Source organism: Oryctolagus cuniculus, chromosome 18 (assembly GCF_964237555.1).
Source record: "Oryctolagus cuniculus chromosome 18, mOryCun1.1, whole genome shotgun sequence".
Lineage (NCBI taxonomy): Eukaryota > Metazoa > Chordata > Mammalia > Lagomorpha > Leporidae > Oryctolagus > Oryctolagus cuniculus.
Genome location: NC_091449.1, coordinates 61,214,564 through 61,238,611, shown reverse-complemented (window position 1 = coordinate 61,238,611; position 24,048 = coordinate 61,214,564). Strand labels below are relative to the sequence as shown.

General features: G+C 46.2%; 1 protein-coding gene across 2 annotated transcripts in view; it reads right to left on the bottom strand.

Moving 5' to 3' along the window:
- Positions 1-24,048, bottom strand: part of WWOX (WW domain containing oxidoreductase) — a 1,022,922-nt gene that overhangs the window by 233,262 nt on the left and 765,612 nt on the right. The gene's annotated exons all lie outside the window — the stretch shown is intronic.

Sequence of the window (24,048 nt, the reverse complement as noted above, 5' to 3'; positions counted from 1 at the left end):
CTTAAAAAAAAAAAAAAAAAAAAAAACAAAAAAAAAACACTACTTTTAAAAGTGAAATCAAGTTGGAAAAAAAGCTAATGCGAAAAATTTTGTTGCAAAAAGTCTAGTTAGCCCATCTTCAGCACAAGGTCCATATCTGAGGTTAACTTTGGTCCTGACCGATCCACTCCCCTGTGTTTCAGTAAAAAAACAGACTCTTCTGGATCAAGCTCTCTGTCTCTGGAACTGGGACCCCTTGCTTGCCTCACCCTGGACCCGAGTGTCGCAGCACGCCTCATTGCCTCAGTGCTCCTCTGGACAGCATCCACTGACCCTGTGTGAGCAGCCTCTACTTTAGGCAGTGAGTGGCACTGCATGGCCCCTATGAGAAGTGCCCTGAACATCCCCTGAGCCCCGGCATTCCAGCTCTACCATATCAGTCCTGGTCTCTGATACCTGCAGTGTCCTCCCAAGGACCTTAACTGCAGCACCTCCCTTATCTTTGGGGCAAAATCCAGTAAAGACTTCGACTGTCACCTCTTCTCTACAGTTTCTTGAGCAAGAAGGAAAAAATCGGTAAGTACCTCTGCCTCCTATAGCACTTGACGCCATTTCTTATTATGGTGCCAACCATATACTCCTTATTCCTTTCGAGAATTTGTTAATGCATCTATGCTGCCATATAATAAACTCATTGAAGTCAGGTCTATCCTTTATTTGTTCTTACTTATGTGTCTATTGCTAGCCCCTGGCATGGGCCTGACACTTAGCTGATGCTCCACAACCACATAAGGGAAAGTGTATGCCTGGGTGACCACATTATTTTCAGCAAGCCACTAGGATATCATTGCAGATTTTCAGTAAAACATAATAATTTCACCATTCATCCATCTGCGCATCATTTATCCATCCATTCATCCATCCAACCATCCATCCATCTACTCATCCATCCATGTATCCATTCATTTGACCATCCATCCACCCACCCACCCATCCATCCATCCAAAAAATAGGCAATAATACCTACTCTGCCAAGACTTTTTATGGAAGATTTTAAAAATGAAACTGAAAAGATGACTAGAAAATGAATAAGATTTGGCCTGTGCCTTGACTTACGTTGCAAGTGAATAAGAGAAATAAGATATGAAAGCAAGGACCGGGCCGGCACCGCGGCTCACTAGGCTAATCCTCCACCTTGCGGCGCCGGCATACCGGGTTCTAGTTCCGGTTGGGGCGCAGGATTCTGTCCTGGTTTCCCCTCTTCCAGGCCAGCTCTCTGCTGTGGCCAGGGAGTGCAGTGGAGGATGGCCCAAGTGCTTGGGCCCTGTACCCCATGAGAGACCAGGAGAAGTACCTGGCTCCTGCCTTCAGATAGGCGCGGTGCGCCGGCTGCAGCGCGCCAGCTGTGGTGGCCATTGGAGGGTGAACCAACGGCAAAGGAAGACCTTTCTCTCTGTCTCTCTCTCTCACTGTCCACTTTGCCTGTCAAAGAAAAAGAAAAAGAAAAAGAAAAAGGAAAAGAAAAAGAAAGGACCAAGTATTTTGTTTCTTTGTGTGCCCTACAACATTTTGCACAGAGGCTCACATTCAGTATCAATCAGTAAGTGACTCTTGAATTAATCAATAAAGCAAACACAATTTAAGGCAGAAATGCAAAGTGCCAAGTAAATGCAACAGAGTAGAATGTAGACTGATCACCCATCCAGCTGAGCAAACCTCAGGGTAGGAGGCATGTGAGCTGAGATGGAAGTGCTGGCTCATGTCTGAAACTGGGTGATGAGAGCAGATACTCCAGGAAGGACTTGATCCACTCATGTGTGCACTCCCTATCGTCACTGCCTATGGGGATGCTCGGCAGAGAGGAGGGCCTCAGTAAATGCTTCTGTCTTGAAGCTAGGCTGAGCTGGGCACTGAGGCAAAAGGCAGGGGCATACAGTCTCCAGGAGTCTCCTGGGGCCATAAGAAGCCAATGATTAAATGGAGAGTTAGAAAGACAATAGGTTGGAGCCATAAAACAGCTATTTAAACTGCAAAGAGGGAGCAGAGGTCCTAAAGGGACTGTTGATGAATAGGTTTCTAATTTGACGAGGTTTGAATCTTGTGTTTGCAATTAGCAGCATCCATTTGCATACAATTAGTATGTGAAGCCCTTAAAAAGAGTTTGTTCTCTAAAGTAGGTTAAACACCCTCCCTTCACCCTAGCAAATGTACATACTTGTGGCTGCACTGTTGACTTGTTGTGCCCATCTGTTATCCTCTGTAGACCAAGCACAGACTTCAGTCCAGTCCAGCGCCAACACTTAGATTGGACTTCTTCGGCTTGGTCATAAACACAGGGCTTCATCTTTGGATGTCAGTGAGTTGATCAACCCAGGGTTTATGTCCAAGTTCACCACTACTATCACCACCACCAACTACTACAACTGGGGATTGAAAAATGTAAGGAAACAAAGCAAGATCAGGGAAATGGGTGATTTGCCCCAAGCACTGTGTCACTCTGATGAACCCTTTACTGGCCCAAAGATCCCATGAGCCAGGTTCAGGTTCCCTTTTGGCTCCTGCTTCCCTCTGATTAGTCTAGAAGCTTCAACAAGTATCTTATTCATTCACTTGTTCAGTGGCTCACTCGTTCAATATACATTTGTTGTCCACTAAGCCCTCTCTTGGGCACTAAGGATGCACTGGGGAACACATGCCTTGTGGAGCTTACTGTCTGGTGGAAAAACATTGATAAACATAAGAGTAAATGTGAAGTTACAGCTTTGTCCATTGCCGTAGAGCAGAAATGCACAGAAGAGTGAGAGCTTCTAAAATAACTTAACATGATCAGGGAGGGTTCTCTGCAAGAAGTGACAGCTGGGTTGAACTATAAAAAAATGAGTAGAGGCAAAGCTTGCACAAAGATCCTGCGGTGGGGACATCGGGGAGATTTCAAACAGGTGACAGGGAGGGCAGGGAGTTCAGATGAGAACAGTGAAAAACGAGACTGAGGAGGCCAGGCTGGGGCTGGATCACAGAGTGAAGGAGCTGCAGGTTCTGCCTAGGAGTCCGTCATTGCTATGAACTACTGAGAGCCTTCACTCTCAGTGAGGGAAAAGCGGGAGCAGAATGCTCAGATTGGAGTTAAAAAAAATCAAGGTTGCCACTGTCTCCTGCTGCAACAGATGCCTGTTGATTTTGCTTTTTTAATATCCATCCCTCCGCTTTCCGGGCAGGCATTGGCTTCTTGACTCCACCCCCCAAGTCTTCATGGTTTGGGCCACGTAGACCCCATCCACCAGCTCCAGGTGGCATTCATCCCAGGTCCAGGAAGGGCCTCAGCGATTGGCTCTGGGGTGTACACAGGATGCACTGGGGGCCAATGAGAGTCACCCACAGGACTCCTGCAGGAGCTGTGCGGAAGGACCTATTCTCCATCATCAGTTTCCTGCAACCTGGAGGATGTGGGATCCCAGTGGCTGTGCGCCCTCCTGCACAGACAGCTGAGAAACGGGAGGCACAGAATTAGGAGCATGCCATTCGATCACCTGGATCAAACCATGCCAGATAGACTCCCGAGCTTCCCACTCCTGTAAACCAAACCATTCTTCTAAATTTTTTAGCCTAAGCCAGTTAGGGCTGGGTTAGTTGTCACTGAGAATTGAAAATAAAAATTTCAGCTCTGTCTGGCCTCTTCCTCTCACTTCCGTCCACACTTGCTACCTGTTCCTTCCTTCCTGAAACAAAGTTCACACGATGTGAAGTCAAGGGAGAAGTCTAAGAGGGGTTGGGAAGAACTGGATGTTTATAGCAAATGGGATGCAAGTTTTCACCAGCTGGCCCTGGGCCCTCGGCTACCAACACCACCAACAAACACCTTGTACGATGACAAGAGGAGACAATTGGAGCAGTAACCGCAAAGGGTTTAGCTTTCCCCAAAGCTGTCAACTGTCTTCATCTTCCCCAAAGTCCTGGGACTGATGCCAGTAGATCATGTTAGATTCCTTTGAAAACTCTTAATCTGATCATTGTGAATGTCTAAGAGGGACCATAATTAAAATGCATACAGGAAGTACTCACCCAAGGATAAAGGACTCCAGCTCTAAATTGTTAGCCCATAGAACAATATAACAAAAGTAATTTTAAGTCCCACCTTTTGTGAATTTAGAAATCTAAAGTTTGTGTGTGTGTGTGTGTGTACGTCATAGGTAAAGATCCAGATTTAAATATGTGACTGTATGCCTGTGCAATATTTGAACTGAACAGCAGCAAAAAATTAGACCTCAATTTAGTCAGGGTTCTCCTTTGTCTTTTCTCTAATTAAACTGCACCTGCCATAACTTGGCTTTCCCAACTAACAGCCAGTTTCATCAAGAATTGATAAGGCAACAAGCCGCCTCCTTTCGGAACAACGGCAGGCCACTGTTCTGTAAGGAAAAGACCACTGATGGATGAATGCCACCCCCCACACACTTGATGATGCATCTGAGCTGGAGACAACTCCAGGGAAAGATTGAGGCAACAGTGGGAAAGGATGGACGAGACAGGCAGCCTATCAAGTCAGGCAAACTGAAATCAATCTCACGTTTTTGTTTTTTTTTTTTCTTTTTTTTTTAACCCAAAACCAAACCAAAACAAACAAACAAACAAAAACGCGTGGTATTTTGTGGTTAAGAACATGGTCTCTGGGACCATCATGGCACAATGGGTTTAAGTCACAGTCTGCGAGGCCAGCATCCTGCTGCTCCACTTGTGATCCAGCTTCCTGCTAGTGCACCTGGGAAGCAGCAGGGGAGGACTCCAGTTCCTTGGCCCCTTCCTCCCACATGGGAGACCAGGATCGGGTTCCAGGCTCCTGGTTTCAGCCTAGCCCAGTCCTGGTGTTGTGCTCATTTGGGGAGTAAACCAGCGGATAGAAGATCAGTCTGTCTGTCTGTCTGTCTGTCTCTCTAACTCTGATTTTCAAATACATAAGTGAATCATTCTTTTTGTTGTTGTTGTTGTTAAGGAAAATGAACCTTGTCTCTGATGTCATTGTCTGAGCTCAAATGTCTATACTTAGAGCTGCATTGTGTTGGAAAGTGCACAAGCCTCAGTTTTCCCATCTGTTAAATGGGAGTGTACTAATTAAACAATGCATGAAAAGCCCTTAGTATATCCCTTACCTGGGATATGAGAAACATCAAATAAATTTCCCAGATGCTATTAAGAAAGTAAGAGTTAGTGTTGCAAATTTATATAGGTATAGACTGCTGTGCTGGAATCCACAATTGAGATTTCTCAGGTCAGACAATGAAGGGTACACCCAACAAGGCTTTTCTTAATAGAGAAAACTTTCACTTGTGTATCTGCTTCACAGAGTGGATCTAGAGTAGCTGTGGCATTAAGCTGGGAGAAGCCATACGCACACCTCAATGCTTTGTCCAGATGGAGTTAACATGAGACTCGGAGAAGGGGATTAGAAGAATAGAAATGTGTTCATCTGTGAAATTAAAAGTAGTACAGCATGACATGCAACATTATGTGTTGGGGTTAGTCAAAAGCAATAATTAGGCTGCGTGGGACTCTGAACACACTCACAATCAAGCAGAAGCAATTGTATTAAATGAGGGAACAGCTTCTCTTGGGAGGGGACAATAGGAACAGGACTGAAATATCTGAGCAGCTGAGGCCTGGATGAAGCCCACCTCATGGAGGGCCCTGCGGCAATGTGTGCAGATATGATGAACCTGAACACCACATCCAATTACCATCATGCAGTTGGTGGGGGTCAGAAGTCAAGGCAGCGTTGGGGCTCGAGTGGTGTTTCTCATCAGCTCAAAGTCAAGGTATCAGCCAGCCTCGGCTCTTTCCAAGAGGCTCCCAAGCTCATCCAGGTCATTGGCAGGAGCCTGTGAAATAGGACTGAGGGCCCTGTTTTCTATGCAGCTGTAGTGCCAACGTCCCTCCTTTCTGCTGTCAGCCACAGTTAGTTTCTGTGAGTACCTTGGGCCCACCCTGGTGATGCAGGAGGATCTCCCATTCCTAAATTCAGTTGATGAGTCACCTAGACTACACCTGCAAAGTCACTGTTGTTATGACACGAACACAGCCATGGGAACTACACCAAGAGCAATGTGGAAGGGCCAAAGCTGTGCTGACCACAGGTCCCAGGGGGGCTCCTCTGATGTACTGGCTTTGGAACCTTTCCCAGAGTGGGGAGCCCCAAAGAGCATGCTTCTCAGATGAGCAGAACTGGAGAGATCAGGAGATCAAGGACACTGATCAGCCATGTCATGGACATCCATGAAACAGGCAGCAGAGCCATGATGGGGGCTAGGCACTCCCATGTCTGGGGAGGGTTTTGTTTTTTTCTTTAAAGATTTATTCAATTATTTATTGGAAAGGCAGAGCAAAAAAGAGAGGGGGAGGGGAGGGGGCGAGTGGGGAAGGGATTATAGGGAGGGAACAATGGGGAGGGAGAAAGGGAAAGAGGGAAGGAAGGAGAGAGGGAGGGAGGGAAAGGAGGGAAGGAGGGAGGGAGGGAGAGATGGAGGGAGAGAGAGAGGGAAGGAAGGAGAGAGGAGGGAAGGGAGGAGGGGGAGAGGGAGGGAGGGAGAAGAGGACCAGGAGGAGAGAGGGAGGGGGGAGAGGGGGAGGGATGTGGGGGGGGGCAGAGAGAGAGGGAGAGAGAGAGAGAGGGAGAGGCATGGAGAGAGGGAAAGGCAGTGATAGAGGGAGAGAGGGGGAGAGGGAGAGAGGGGGAGAGGGAGAAGGAGAATCTTCCAGCCTTTGGTTATCTCCTCAAATGGCTGCAACAGAGCCAGGCCAAAATCAGGAGTCTGGAACTCCATCCAGGTCTCCCACATGGGCAGCAAGTACCAGATACTTGGACCATCTTCTGCTGCCTTTCCAGGCACATGAGTAGGGAGCTGGATGGAGAGCAGAATGCTGGGACTTGAATCAGCACTCCGATATGGGATGCTAGTATTTCAAGTGGTGGCTTAGCTCACTGTGCCACAAGGCTGGCCCCATGCTGAGGGAAGTTTTCAAAAACCAAAATGCCACTTTGGTTCAAGCTTTAGGCTACTCATAAGAAAGTGTACTTTTCCAGTCTGGCCTCCCACAAACAACACATCTTCTGAAAACCATTAGGTGTGAATGCACCATGCAACACTGTGACGACACTCGAGAAAATTCTGAAAGGGAGGGGCTTTGCTGGTGTCAGTGACAGGTGTCTGGAACAGTAACAACAGGAATATAATAGTTAGCACAGCAGCTGTTTGTGGGCTAGCCTAACACTCGGCAGGACTGAGCAGTCTACACGCCTGCTTCACTACAAAACACGGAGGTACACGCTGTTACCCCCATTTTGAGCAAATCAAGACTACAAGAGGCCAAGTAGGAGGAGATGATGCGGCTGCACAGACAGATGTGAGCTCTCCTCTGAGCACACGGCCTCCACACCTCCTTCCACACCAGCCTCCGGGCCTCCACTGCCCCATCCTTCTTCCCTCTGCCTCTGCCTCTGAGAACGCCCTTGGAATGAACGCCAGGGAAATAATGATTTAATTACTGGTGTTTTTTCAATGACATAATTAAATAGCCACAGAGAGGTAAATCAACCTGAACCCGTTCAGAGGATGTTTTATGAGTCATCCTGGAATATTGTATTTTGGAGTTTCTTCTACATATATTTTCGTTTTTATGGATCTAAAATTAGGATTCCAATTTAGGCCCTGGAGGCAAGAGGTAAAAACTGTTATAAATAGCATCTGGGTAGCATGTTCTTTTTGGCTCTTCTTTGGGAGCTCGGTGAGAGGACAGGGCAATTACTTTATTGAACAACGCAAGGGATTATCCTCTGGCTTATTATGACCAGGAGTTATCTGATCAGAGCGTGACATGAACCCACACTTGCGCTACTGTCCTGAAAAGCTGGTCCAGACAGCTCATCAGCCGAGGGCTCCCCAGCCCAAAGGTTCCCACCCTCGACTCCGCATTCACTGCCTTGGTCACCCACCACTCTCCTGCAAGTAGCAAAAGAAAGGTAGCTCACTCCTTCTCCTGACATTCCACAGTGAGGTGCACCTGCGCCATCACGAATGCAGGGATATGGCTGGGGGTAGGGCAGGTGTCGGGGGAAGAAACTGCAGCTAGGGGCTAAGGGGGAAAAAGGGTTTTGAAGCTAATGACAATGTTCCTGCCTTCACTGCTTCAGGCAGAAACAGGAAGTTAAGAATCTGAGTGGCTTGAGAAAACACAACATTTAGCAAACTTATTTGCTGGCCTCCAGTTGTATTATTCTAATTTATTTCATTGTTGTGGGGTTTTTTCTTTTGGGTACTTTTTTGATCTATTTTTAATGGAAGACTAATGTACATTCTTTTCCCCAACTCTTCTTTTTTTGGGGCAAGGATTTATTGAGCAGTATAATAGTTTTCAAAAGAACCTTTCTTTTCTAACTTACTCGCTTATGGAGGCAAAGATGGGACCGAGGAGCAGAAATCACCTCTTCAGAATGCACGCAGTGTGTGCACTAACAATTCCAAAGGCGTGATTTCACCCGGGTCTTCCAGGCAGGATATGACCTGCACTTTCCCAAAAGCTCACTGGGTGTACTGCATTTCACTTTTGTTTTTAAGGATTTATTTATTTATTTATTTATTTGAGAGAGAGAGAAAAGAGAGAAAGCAAAAGAGAGAAAGAGGGAGAGAGAGAAAGAGAGAGAGAGAAGAGGAGAGAGGAGAGAGGAGGGAGGAGAGAGGAGGGAGGAGAGAGGAGGGAGGAAGGAGGAGGGAGAGAGAGAGAGATGTTCCTTTCATCTATTGGTTCACTCTCAAATGACCACAACAGCTAGGGCTGGGCCCGGCTGAAGTCAAGAGGCAGGAACTCCATCTAGACCTCCCACAGGACTGGCAGGAACTCAGGTACCTGAGCCAGGACCTCCTGCTTCCCAGGCGCAGAAGCAGAGACCAGAGGGGCATCCCATGTAGTGGCTTAACCCACTGCACCCCCACACCTGCCCTGACACTCGCTCCTTACATCAGAACCTAACTTGGTATGTGAGTTGCTTGGGAGCCCGCTGTAAAATTCTGTGGATTATTTCATCCATGAGGCCCAGCTAGTCATTAACAATCTGAAAACAAAGGCACCAAGCAATTTTCCAGGTCTGCAGCTTGTGTTCAGACCAAAAGCTAAAGGACTTCTACATTTCTCCTGAAGAAGAGAGAGAGACTGCCATTGTATAAAGAAGTGTAAGAATTAGTTTGGCCCTTTTCTGTCCATCTGGGAACTTTATACAGAAGAGAAAATAGGCTGACATTTTCCAGAAAGGAAAAAATAAAGTGAGGTTAATTTGAAGACTCTGGGGAACAGGCGTTGTGTGCAGCAGGTTAAGCTGCCATTAAAGACATCCACATCGCCTATCGGAGGGCTGGCCTGAGTCTTATCTACCCCTCTTCCAACCCAGCTTCCTGCTGATGCGCCTAGGAAGCAGCAGATGATGGCTCAGGTACTGGAGTCCCTGCCACCCAAGTGAGAGATCTGGATGCAGTTCCGGAGTATTTGCTTCGGCCTGGCCAGCCGTGGGTGCTGCACAGTTGCAGGCATTTGGGGAGTGAACCGATAGATGGAAGATATTCTCTCTCTCTCTCTCTCTCTCTCTCTCTCTCTCTCTCTCTCCTTCCTCCCTCCTCTGACTTCCACATAAGCAAACCTTTAACATTTGATGAATTTAGTATGTGAGCACCTCATTTAAGGAAGTCAATTAAATGGCCCTATGTTTCTAGACAGACCTTATGTTGGAAGCACGGTACAGTTTAGTTGTTCTCTTGTGTTCCCAAACGAGCCTGTGAGGAAGGTGAGATGGGTTTTAATTAGCCTGAAGGGAAGGATGAGAAAATGCAAGGTCAGAGGCAATGATATTTTCAAGGTCACAAGGGAAGTGACTATGAGATGAAGTCTTGCCACCCCACTCCCATGCTCAAAGCACATTAACTGAAGCTAACTCCTGTCTTGCAAAGACATAACAAATGTGCAAACAAACAAACAAAAAAAAACCCTCAAGAAAAATAACTTTCAGAGTGTCGGAAAGCAATGAATGAAACAAGTGAAAGGGATGGCACCATAACCCAGGGAAGCATAAGAGGGCACACATGCAGTCAACAAAAGACGCCTGCGGTAGAAATTCCTTAGAAATAAAGCCAGAGCTCGGACCAAATAGGGAACACAACAGAAGAAACAAGAAGTGGAAAACCGGTCAAGATGCTGTGGGAGGGGTGGCAGGCTAGGTAAGCTGTACCAGTGGCATTAAAAGAGGTTCTTTTTTTTTTTTCAGGCAAAAACTAAAAAAATAAAATTAAATTAAAAAAAAAATCCCAAACCCCAACTTTTGGTTAGGGTATAAACTTTCAAATGTTAATTTGATCTTTTGGGAAGGGAGACTTCAGAAAGCAGAAAATTAAGAAAAAAGTAAATGTGACATGTGCACAAACAGCTTCTATTTCTGACATCTGAGATTCTCCTTTAAAAAAATCAACCCAATGACGCATATTCAAGTTGCTCAATTCAAATTACTTTTTGGTTTCCAAACACATCCACTCCTGGATGTCGAGCGTTAACAACCAGAATTCATCTAAGAATGACTTGAGATCCCATAGAAAATGAGGGAAGAACTGGCTCACTGTTTTTCATCTGCCTCTTGCTCTAGATTTTCAGGCCCAGCACTTTTCCATCAGCTCTCCATCCCATGTTCTGGAAACAGTCGAGTTTTGGGGGCAGCAGCTACACGGGCAAGTCAAGGTGTCCCCATTTTCGCCTGCAGGGTCACGCTGCCTTCTTCCCAGGGCTTTTGAGAGCCAGTTTCACAAGCAGCAGGGCTTCTCCAGGGCGGCTCAAGTATATCGGGAGGTTATCAGGACTCGCAATCCCCACATGCTTGAACCCCTCCCCAAGTAAGCGGATTGGTGACCCGCCATTAGTTCCAAAGTGGAAGAAGTCACTGCATTCAGATGGCTTGCGTGGCTATTTACCAGACTCAAGATTACAACTTGATTTGGCTGCAGCGAGACAGGTCAAAATTAGATGCTCACGTATCTCATCTCTACCACCAGCTTTTCCAGGAAGAGGTGTTCTAGGTGTAATATTACTGTGACCTTTGCTCCCATCACCTGTTTAGAATCTGATTCTGGTCACTGATGCAACAAATATGTTTCGAGCACTGTGAAGACAGGATAATTCCTGTCTGCAAGGAATTCACAGCTGGGCAGATGAAACCGACAAGAGATCATCTCCGCTCAATGTGAGAAGGCTGAAAAGGTAGAGTCGGGTGAAGCAGACAGTCCCAACCACAGGGGCCAACTCTGCTTGGAAAGGAAGGGTAGGAAAGACCACTCAGAGGGTGCGATACTCAGCGATGAGTCTCGGGAGGCACAAATCAATCCAAACTCAACAGAAGTCTCCTTCCAGGCTGACAGTACCATAGCAAGGAAAACTCAGGAGCGGTTCTCAGAAATCGATATGTCTCTGTTTGTTGTCTGTCTTCAAATTTCCTTTTCTTCATGGGTCTCTGAACTATCTGGCAAAGGGCCTGTAAACAGACCCTCTGACAGCAGAGAATCAAGCCTCTGGAGTCCACAGCACTGGTCTTAGGTAAGAGGGATGCTGGGTTCTCGGGTTCTCCTGGGCACTTGCCTCCGCTCAGGGACCACATGCCACATTTTCAGAAGCTATGCTAACTCCACTGGGCCACCAAGAAGCCATTTAACCCACCAGTAGAAAAGAGGGCCTCACAAGGGCAGCAGGAAGCTGGGCAGTCTTGGCAGGACCGCCCTTCGTTGCTGGGCCCACTAGCACAACAGCACACCTGCTACTGCTCGGGTGTCCCTCACCGTGCTTGACTTTTTCCAGCTGGGCCCAAGGCATTTGACGAGCCATGCAGAAGGGAGACATTTCCTACTATTCTGTTTGATTTTCAGACTTGATCCATTGTGAGGCGACAGAGACAGCCAGGGCTCAGCTGATCTCACAAAGCTGGGTAAGCACATCGCTTTGAAGTTCGGGTATCTCAGCAGCGTGGCAAACTGCTGTGCCGGAGTGTTTGCTTGTTTCTCCCTCTAGGTTTTCTCCAGTCCTGGACAGGTAACTGACCTGGGATAATGGATTTGCAGTCCCAGGAGATGAATAGGTAGTGAATAAGAAGACAACCTTTGTTTTGTCAGAGACCGGGATTTGGTTCCTGGGTGGCTTTGTACGAGTTTAGAGTACCTTAGTAATAATGACTACCTCACAGAATCATCTTGATGATTAAAGAGAAAAGGCCAGAGGTTATCTGTGTATCACAACACTAAGCGTATGTCACTTACAAAGTACCTGATAAATGCTAACTTGCTTTTAGTAACTGCTGTGTGCCTCCACCTTGACTTGTTGTCTAGCTAACAGTTAGAGCAACTTCGACTGGCTGTTACCAGTGTCCTCATTTTACAAAATAGGAAACAGAACCGAAAGAGGCAACGAAAAACAAAAGCAAGCGTCACACCAACGTCTGATACAGATCGCAAACTGCCCTACTGCATCTTTGTAAATGAACACCTTATTTCTTTAGGTGAGAGGAGGGGATGGGCAGGCAGAAAGAGGACAGGCAGGATATGTCCTCAGGAGCCGCCCTTGACCTTGGCCTTCAGCCACTGCCTTTGGAATCAGCCCCTTCTCGGCAGCAAGAATGAAGTGCAGGAATAGATTTCTCAATCTTTAGCTCATGTTTGCCTGCCCAACGATGTCCCAAAATATTTCAACAATGAGATATTTTCCTCTCATGTCTTGTGATGACCATTGAGTTCAGCTAGCCAAGTTCAAGGTCCTCATCTGTGTTTATTCAATTTTAATCTCCAAAGCCACATGGATGAAAAAGCATGTCTCAAACTTTTTGAGATGGAGATGCCTGTGCAATGTACCTTTCCTCTCAACTGTCTGACAGAATGCAGTTTATTTTTTATTTTTTTGGACAGGCAGAGTGGACAGTGAGAGAGACAGAGAGAAAGGTCTTCCTTTTTCCGTTGGTTCACCCCACAATGGCCGCTTTCATTAATGTCCCCTCCAAAATAAAAAAAGGGATAAAGAAGTCAAATTTTCTTCTATTACAATAATAACTATTTTCATTTGTGGAAAGAGACTTATTTGTAAATGAATGCAATACAGTTTTACAAGTTGTCCCTGGACTGTTCTCCAGGGTGTGGAAGGAACCTGGGAGGGGCACACTGTGCAGAGGCTCTTGACTTTCAGTCAGGATGATGACTTTGAATCCCCTGACCAGCAATGGGTAATTCTTCAGGGTACACTGACAGTGCTGGAAATAGTAGATATTTAAACAGCCTAATACTTTATGGAAAATTGACCACCACCAGGTAGTTTAACTGTATCAAGTTTAACTGTATGCAAAAAAAGAACCATTTGCTTCTCCATGCAAATCACATCCAGGCTACTATAAAGGAAGGGAGTCTCCATGTTAGAAACACTACCATACATAGCCTGGACTTAGGCTTACTGAAAAATAATTACCCATCCACTGCTGAGCATGAGAGGCAAGGAGAGGAAAGGACAGGTCGGCCAGCACCCTACTCTCTTTCGCACCTGAGCCACATTCATCTACCTTATTCTTTGGAATACAATGTCATGTTTACAGTGAAAAATAAAACCAAAGAACTTAATTAGCACCATCACTAAATTAAAACCTAAATAACCGAGCAGTCACCATGTTTTAAAACAAACAGTAGTAAAAGCACAGCCCTTGACTTATCTGAAGTATGCTTTCTTTTGATTTAAATTCTTCTTCTTTATAATTTGACTGCAAGGGTATTAATTGCTTTTTCAAGTCCAGGAAAGGAAAATCTGAGAATTTCTTCCTCACCGCGATTATGGGGATGCAAATACAATGTACTGCAGGAATAACAAATGCTCTATTTCCTGAGCACTCTCCCATGATTTATGAAAGGTGTACCTCACTGTGGGAAGATAATGCCATTTGAAATGGTCCATTTCATAAATCTATCCCCTTGTCCCCAGCTGCATACAGGACTACTATGAACTCCTGAATCCAATAATGTTTTCATCCTCTATTGACAAAAAAAAAAAAAAAAAAAAAAGGCGTGGGGTGGGGGGTGCTTTGTTTGGAGCAAGGTAATGATGCACATACAGGAGCAGCGGCTAACGTTCTGTCTCCGGGGCTTTCTTTGGCAATAGCCACAGAGCTTCCAAGGCGGGGAAACTTGGATAAACAAAATGAAGAAATAATCAACATGCGCGCCATCCCTAATGTCCTTTTACTGCTAGTGGCATTAATTATAGCATGGGCCCAATCCTCCGAGCGACTGCAGAACCAAATGTTTTGCCTGAATACCTTCTCCACTCATGATAGATTTATCCTTTGGAACTGAGATATTTCCTATTCATTTGCGCACCGGTTCAGTATTTCTGCTTGTTTATCTAACGGCAAGAAAGCTTCCAGAAGAGGATTCTCTGCCAAATGCGATGGCAAAGGCAGTCGGGGACCAATCATAAACTTCAGTGAAATTCATGGTTGTGAGACTTTCTGGTCATAACAAGGGGGAAGTGATATATATGTACCAACAGCACCCGGGCTAAGGAAGTGTCTTGTGAAATATGAGCGGGGGACACAAGGAACCTCCTTGGGATCCAGTGAAAGGGACAGCACCGAGATGAGGAGTGACTGCAGAGGCATGACCGATGCAACTCATTAGGCTGAAGCCAGGTGTTACACTGGGATCAACTGCTCCTCACGAAAGACTCCAAGGAGCAAGACGAAGGAGGGGGAGGGTGGGCTACAGAGGACACACAGTGCCTTGGCGTCATGGATATTGGAAAGGAAAGAAATTAAACCCACTGGGCAGGAAATAATCCATGCTCATTAAAAAAGGGAAAACAAGTTTAAAAAGCAAGGAGAGAAAAGCACACACGCGCATGCAAGGGTAAGGATATCTTAACCTCCCCGGGGATGAGTGCACTTGAGAAAACCCAGAGGCCCAGCACTGGGATTAAGAAGCAGGTAGAGCATGCGGTGCAAGATGGAAACGATGTAAAGACGCCCATTCGAAAGGACTCCTAACACAGGATACTCATCCTGATACTTTGGAATTTGCATATTTTGACTTGTATTTAAAAAGCAATTTCAAGGTCAGCTTCAGTAGAGAAACACTGAGCTAAGATGGGAAGTAACCCCATTAAAAGTCTCCTGGTGTTTTGCATATTTATTTTTCTTCTTCTGTAGTGAGCAATGACGACTCATAAATCAAAAAATCAGGGTAAACAAATCCACAAAGGTTATTTTGTACAAAATGTATACTCCTTATTCTATCTATTTATACACATAAACATTTCTATTACTTGAATTTATAAAGTGTGTAATACATGCATGCATGCTTTAAAAATCTGCATATATTTGCATAAGACAGAAAAAAATATATTATTGTCCCAAGTCTCAGAAGACCATGGACCAAATAAAATGATGACCACCTCAAATGCACTTTTGTGTAATGGAATAGAAGTGATTTTATTTTTAAAAGCTTCAGGCCTGTGGCTGTTTTTAAAATATAAACAGATTTACATTTTCCCGTTATATAGATTCTATGGTCTAGCCATGACTATCCCATGTGGGTGGAGGCAGCTGGACTGCGTAACCTTGAGTCTTTCTAATGAGATTCAAGGAATGAACAAAGATCACAGACAACATCCATAACTTCTGGGTCAGAAGGCCCATCAGACCCATGTCACCTTCACGAAGGAACAGGCTGGGTGAGGTGGGTTCAAAGGAGTGGAATTTGAAGGCTGCTATCAAATAAGGTGGGCTACCCAGAAATGGGGATTTTCCCAGTACACACGGGAGCCCCCAAAGTCCAAACACTTGTATTTCAAGGAACTGCTTTAGATAATTTTTGATAACTTAATCTTTGATAACTGAATAACTTGGCAATGCAATGAAACGGCATCCTAAGCCATTTCAGAAGGCATGCACACACACTTATTTCCTTATTTTACTAAAAATGGATCCTCCACTTTATTCATTAGACTGGACTTGAAATGACTCTTGTCCATTTCCCAGAAAGTAAGGTCAGCCCTCAGAGGGTAAACATTTGCCTCTGGCAAGCTAATGCCAAAGAAAGAACCAAGAATCAAAGGCAATTTAAAAAAAAACGCTCCCAGCAATTGCACAGCCATGGTGCACCATCCCTGAGGGAAACATCGCAGAGGATGGCGAACGCGTGCTCCCATCAGAGCCTCCAGAGACCAGGCACTGCTCCCAGGCATCTTTAAAGCTGAGTCCCCAGTTCACTGCCTAACAGAAAGCAAGCCGCTCCCCAGACACATCCTGATGACGCCACATGACTGTACTGGCTCCCAGTGGCATGCGTATGAGCAACATGAACATGACCCAGAGGCCACTCAGGTGGGCAGCTGGGGTCACTGGTGTCTAAACCTCACCCGTGGCTGCCCACCGCATTTCTCTCCTTGGGCTGAAAGGTTGCAAGGCCCTCCTCCCCCATCCCATTTCAGTTTAAGCCCAGGTCACTGTGTGTCATCTCCCACGAGTGGCACGTGGCTTTTGCTGTTTCCCCTGCTTCAGCCTCTCATTCTCCAGCATCCACCTCTGGCAATTCAGGGGTCAGATTCAGTGAGCACTTTCTGACCCTGATTCCAATTCACCTGCTTTCATCCGCAGTCCCCCTCTCACTTTACCTAGTATCACCTTTCCCTCACTTGCACCTTGCTCTGTCATTCAACTGTTGACTGGAACCTTCATCGAATGCAGCCTTCATTGGACTTCTTTGCTAAATCTCTAAGATCTGGAACAGAGTAAAGCATAATAAATCCCTGTGGAATGAGCGAGTGAACCAAAATGCCAGAAAGGACTTCTCATTTTTACTGAGAAGAGCCCAGCAGTTGGTTATCCTAAATACTGCGGTGACAAGGCAGCTCAAAGAGCTGAAGGACTGGTGGGGCAGGCCAACCAAGACAGCGGTGGGAGACAGACAAGGTGAGCAAGCAGTACACTTGCCTTTGATGCTCTTACTACCTCGTGATGGCCCTAACCTCTGTGTTTTCAGGCCTTTATGCTTGAGAAATATCACTTGCCCAGGAAACACTGTCAGTGGTCGACAACCTGCAGGTGAAGCGTGGAAGGACTGCCCATGTGCTAGGAAGCCAATGCTGACCCACTTTCTGTCTCACCGAGCTCACTTCTTGGCATGTGGAAATCCTGCCTCTCTACTTCACTCTTCTCTCCAAACAGTCATCCTCTGTCTTTCCCAGAGTCCAAGGCAGTCCTGACATCAATGTCACATGATGATACTGCACGGACCCAAAATTGGAAATCACGCATCTGCGTGGCCGTCTCAGCTGTGCTGCTGGTGGCCCAGCCCTGTGAAAGTTACCTACTCTCCCAGAGGATAACAAGAGGGTTTGGAGCATTACATTTGCTAAGGATTAAGAAAGTGCCTAACACAGAGGCTGGCACATTTAAAACCTCAATAAATGCAGGCTTAGCACTTCCATTTAATATACATACAGAACCACAGAAAACACACACTCAAAGAAAAAGGATCATTTTGTCAACATGTGATCCTTACACCTGTATCAAATTAGCACAGTTAAAAATACGGGTGCACTGGTGAACCGGAGTAAAAAGTTGCCCATATTAGTCCAATAACTTTTCGGTAAAAGTGAAATGCTATTAAAACTAATGCAGCACCCCACCCAGAGGAAAAACCCACATGTGCGCCCCTCTTAACAGAATGTTGACACACCAGGACGTTCTGCAGATCTAGGGATGGAGATTGCTGATGCAAAGGAACCACTCAGAAGCTGCTTTCAAGTTTATGTAATTTAAACCTACATTCCCACTGAATTTTCCAGGACCAGGTTTAGTACATAGTGTACCAAACAATATGTGACCATATTCTAAAATCCAAATGGATTACTAATGGATTAATATGCTTTAAAAAGCATGCTTATAAGATTTAACCATGGACAAAAATTCTGTGCTTCTCTTGGCTTCCATTTAGCATGTGACACCCTGTAACACTTCAAGTTAAAGAGTTACAGAAACCTGGAATTTTATATGAGCCTGACAGTGATGGATTAAAACCATAGTGTAGACATACCTCTAACAGTAGCACTTACTTTTTCTTAACTTTACTGGACCCATTTGCTGGAAACTATAATGGCAAAGCTGTTGTCAGAAATCTCCCCTTGCCTACGGTGAGCTGGTTTCCAAACCGAGAGGAAAACTACAAGCAAGACATATTCCCAAACCTATGTTGCCCAGCGTCCAACAGCCAGGAATTTGAGAAGTTCCAAAATCCTTAAAGTCTTAACAGAAAGCAGGTTAAGACCCAAGGCTGCCACGAGCTTTTCAAGAGTGGCTCACACAGCTTGCTAGCATCCTACCACATGGTCTTCACTTTACTCACTGGGTAGTTAAGCCTATTAAGGAGGGGGCTTTACACAATAAGAAGTCTTATCCAGTCTGGAGAGACTGTGCAAAGCTTGGGTTGGTTTCTGGGGTCTTCAAAAGGTTCAAAGTTATTCAGAGCAAATCTGAGAAAAGTCACTCGGGAGAGACCATGATAGGCAGTCACGTGGGAGGACTCGCGTATGGAGGGCCCAAGCAGCCAACATAAAAGCCAACCCCTACACTGACCACCTCTACCAATTCCAGTTTCCCATCTTGCCACTCCTGTTTCTGCCCATGGACCACTGCTCTCCTGGTTTGCAGACCAAACATCACTACTGTCCCCTTCCTCTTTCCTTGCCATGAACATTGACTCACTTGTCCTACTATCGCCACTGTCCCCTCCCAATCTATTCTTACTCCGCAAACCCACTGTGTGAACTGAGTTTAGCATCATTTCATTCCTCAGTGTAAACACTCCCGTAACCTACACACTTGTGTCCTGCCCTCTAGCTTCTTCCTCCTTGATGTGTGCTCTCTACAGACCTACACTGACAGCTAGCTCCCGGGAACATGTTAATGCAATCATTCTATTTAATCTGCTGTGGTTGGAGCTGGTGCTGTGGTGCAATGGGTTAAAGCCCCAGGCTGCAGCACTGGCAAACCATTTTGGTGCTGGTTTGAGTCTTAGATGCTCCAATTCCAATCTAGCTCCCTGCTTATGTGCCTGGGAAAACAGCAGAGGATGGCCCAAGTCCTTGGGCCTCTGCACCTACGTGGGAGACCTGCAAGAAGCTCCTGGCTCCTGGCTTTGAATGGGCTCAGCTCCAGCCATTGCGGCCATTTGGGGAGTGAGCCAGCAGATGGAGGACCTCTCTCTCTCTCTCTCCCTCCCTCCCTCCCTCCCTCCACCTCCACCTCTACCTCTCTTTAACTGTGCCTTTCAGATCAATAAAATATATTTTTTAAAAAATCTGCTGTGGTCCCACTGCCAACCAGACAGAACTGAAACTCTGGCTCGGCCCTCAGGTACCTCCACGATGGTGCCACACTCGCGAGGCCTATGTGGTGGTTGACAGGGTTGGGGAAGAAATGGGTCCATCCCAATCATGCCTCTTCAGTATCACCTGAGTGGGTGCACAAGCACTCCGAAGGGCCATTCATGCCACTTCCTCTACGCCACGCTGACCTCCCCCACCCAGCCGCTCTGGTCTTGGCAACCATCATATCAACAATCTATCTCTCAAAATAGCTGCTCAAAGAGCACACCTTGTGAGGAGGCACTCAGGAACAGCAACCGATGCCTCTGACTTCCAAACCCTCCCTCCTCGCCCCACCCCGCCACAGCTTCCTACGTTGATACTATTTAACATGGTCTGCCAGGGTAAGATTAGGAAGTGGTCTGCAAATTAGACAACAATGGTGTAACCGGAGGGAAGGGTATAGTCCTCCTACCAGGTGACCTGGTGTGGATCACATCTGACCTCCAGACAGCAAACTGGACTGGATGACCTCCACACCTTGTCTATTTGCTCTCCAGGAGGGGCCTGGGAGCAGCCTGAGTCACCTCGTTTGTGGGAAGGTTCCTCCTAGAAACTACCACTTCCCGGGCTGGGAGTGATGGGCCAGCTCTCTGTGATGTGGACAGTCTTTTAATGCCATCGGGCCCTCCCATGGGGGGAATTCACCCCAGAGGCCACAGCTGCAGGCTTCTCTTTCAGGGAGGTCAGCGATTCCAGCACACGGTCGGCATCTCTTGAAAATGGTTCCAGGAACATTTCGAGGACAGCATTTTCCTTGGCAGGTGCGCCTGCTGGCAGGACCCACTTCAAGGTCTGAGAGACCAGGAAAACGGCATCTGGGATCTATCTGTGGTTGTTGGTTTGCACATTTTGAGGGGTGAGGTAAAAGAACTGTCTTACACAGCATGTTCTTATCCAGACATAGGATATGTCTATATGGGGAAAAAATGCCACAGTGGAAAACCGGCCTGCCGGGCACCTGGGATGGCCTTGAGGGCTGCCTCGGGTCACTGCGCGGTCAGTTTAAGAAGCACCTGTGTGTCTGGTGGACACCCTCAGACACTCGTACCTCCTGAGCTGGAAGCAGTATTTCTGAGCAGCTTGGACAAAGGGCTACTTGTCTATGTTTGACGGTATGGGCATGCCAACAACTTAAGTAGGGGTTGCCAACCTGGAACTGCCTTCAAACTTCTGCCCAAGAGTCTTTTCCTTGTGAACCCTTCTCGCCCACATGGCCCAAACTAAACACTTGTCTCTGCAATCCAGCCACATCTGTAGATGACTCCATGACTACATATTGCACACCCTACTACACCTAATCACTTTTACATCTTCCTGCTGCTTTGGATTACGGGCTTCTCAAGGTCAAGGATCATTTACTGACTTCCTTTGTATCCTGACCTTAATGCAGATAACCAGCAATCCTTCTGAGCTAACCTGGCCCAGCTCAGCGAAAAGTTCTAACTATGGATAGCTGGATGTTTCATTTCTGGCTCCAAGGTCTATGTGCTGGGGCCGTCATTCCCATTCTGCCATCTGGCCCTCCTGTTCGCATTCTCAGCCTGGTAGGCGCCCACTCATCTCCAGTCTCAGAGGAGAAGGGGGCCTGCCCTCACTGTTCTCGGGGGGGGGGGGGGGTTCCAATGTGCTCCCAGGGATTGCTGACCAGCACTTCTGTATTCCTACTGCACAGCATCCCCAGGGCCTGTCCAGTTCTCCACACTGCTGACTCTAAGAACTGCCCACGTAGTGCTTAGAGCTCCAAGTTCCTTCTAGACTGAGCTGCCTCGGGCAATGATAGGACCTGTGGCTGTTTCTCACCAAACTCTAACAAATACATTCCCACTACACGCCGGTTGCTGTGCAAAGCAGCTCACGTGACACCGCCTCAAACACAGGGAGATGTTAGTATTTCCATTTTATGGATGAGGAAACTGAGGCAGCTAGTGACTTTTCCACATCCAAATCGGTACTAATTTGTGATGGAGCCTGTGTATTAACCCAAAACTGAGTGCAGAGGTCCCCACTGCATTTACCTGCCATTCTGCTTGTCCCTGTCATCCCAGGGCCGGCACAGTCACTGACCTGGGCAAAGTGGGCACTCAGCAGAGTGTGGGCCAGATGGCTCAGCAGCACCGTGAAGCCTTTCAAGGGCTTGCCAATGATTTTCTCTCCTTCACTTTCCTTTTTTTTTTTTTTTTTTTTAAATTCTGCTATTTGGTTCTTGATAAATCTACTCAACAGACTTGACTCCAGTTAATAGGAGGCCCAAGGCTATGGAGTCTGATTTTAGGAACCCAGGCTCTGCCACTTTTCGTGTTGTTCCCCTGCCGGGCCCCATGACTGCATTCCAGGCAGCTGGCAGGGAGAGAGTAGCACAGAGAAGGCATGAAGGCTGCCTTCCTCTAGCTCTCCTCCAGGAAGGCCTCCGGGGACTCCCAGCCTCCTTGCCGTCTAGAATTTGGTCACCCAGAGCTGAGACAAAGTCACGGCACGATTTTTACTCTGAACATTCAAGTACCCCTTGCAAAAACCTGTTACTGACCACCACAGAAGGACCAGCAGCAGTGCTTGCACAGTGCACTTTCTGCACTTCTGTCTTCCCGGGGTACGCCAGCGCCTGAGGTCAGACTCTGGTCAGCCTTCGCAGACCCCCGACTCGGACTCGCCCTGCCAGACCCTCATTCTCCATTCCCTTTTCAAAGCTGTCCTTTTAGGGGTGGCTCCTCCTTGGGCTGGCTGTCCCGGCAGGCAGCCCACACTGGCCTTCTGGTCTCCCTGCCCATCCCCCTCCCCCACATCCTGGACATGGAAATGCAGTCTGGCACTCCTATCCTGCTTTTCTTTTCCACCAGGCTAAATCAATATTTCTGGGAGATGATGACCCAAGGTAGGGCCACCTTGGAGTCCAAATCACACTCGGATATACTGTCAGGATATTTTTTACTCTCCTTAGCATTGGAAATAGATTTTCAAGCAGTATTATATAGCAGTTGCTCTTCAAAATCTTCCTTTCCTTTTCTTTAGTAATATCTTTATAAATCACTGTTATAAAAATAAGGCAAGCAGAAGGAAAAATATGCAGTACCTAGGAACTGGAAATTCAAGTATTTGCTTTTTATGGGACACTTGAGGCTCTTAAAAAAGAGAACTGCTAGAAAACTTAAATATAAAAAAAAAACACTGGATAACATAAAAGCCCAACAGAACTCAATAGTTTATTAAAATAATTTGAATATTTACACTTCAATTTATGGTTTCAAAATCACCCCTAAACCACGTTCTTGTTCTTAAAATTTTTTGAGAGAGAGAGAGAGAGAGAGAGAGTGTTAAATACATTTTGATTATTTTGACAAGATGTCTGCTTGGATATTCTGTGGGATGATTTGAAAGCCAAAAGGAAATTCCTTAAAAATTGGCTATGTGAATGTACATTATATACATGGAGACTTGAATTTATATGTATGCATGTGTGGTATGTTTAACAAACATCTCCACTTAAAGAGATACTTTTGGTTGTTGTTATTGTTAGGGGAAAAAGTAATAAATTTAACTCAAATGTGGCCAAGGGCTAAAACACATTGTAATTATCTTGACTGAGAAGCTGGGTTCAAGTCCATACCTTTTTATTCCCTAAAACTGAGGGTGGATGATCACTTAAACTGTCCCAGGCTACAGAACCACAGCAATGTGATTCCATAATACGCTGATGAAAGACAGATGACACCAAGCATTCCAATTTTGTCTTTTCTATTACTTTTTTTCCCCAGTAAAACAAAGAAAACTCTTCTCAAACTTCCTTATATTTCATCTCTTTATGAAGTGTTTTTGAGAACTTTTTTTTTAATGAGAGAGAGAGAGAGAGACAGACAGACAGACAGACTAATTTGCTAATTCAAGGGCTGGACCAGAAGTGGAGAATTCAATCCAGGTCTTGCGTGTGGGTAGCTGGGACCCAACTACTTGGGCCCTCACCAACTGCGTCTCAGGGACTGCACTGGCAGGAAGCTGTCGTCAGGAATGGAGCCAGGAAGGGAGCCCAGGCACTCTAATGTGGAACAAGGGCATCTTAAGCGGCATCCTAATTGCTAGGCCAAATGCCTTCTCTGACAGCTGTTTTAACAGGCTCCCACAGCATCAAATATTTGTACCAGAAAATCAGTATTCACTTCAGGAGGAGAAAAAATATTCACAACCAGAAAAGAGGTATGAAAAGCATAGGTCCAGATATTTTATTATTAAACTCGTGGGTTTAATGAAACCCAAGCGTGGAGAATACATTATGTAAATATACACACACAAAGGACTTCTGAAGTCTGGGCAAGCACAGAATCCAGGCTCTGGGACTATGACTGTCTGTTGATGCAGTCTATCAAGGCTCTATCTAATGCACACACGTGCACACACACACACAGACCGTTTTTTCAGTTTTAAGCACAAATCTCTGAAAACTTAAGCAAACAGGACGGCTGAGGGCTGAGGATATGTAAGTGGGCAAGAGAGTAATTTACTGAACTTTAGAGTTAGAGACAAAAACAAACACAGTAAGAGATATCCGTACTTAATCTGCCTCCCAAAGAAAGTCACTTGTTCAAGGAGACACAAACACAGTCCCCCACACTGGGA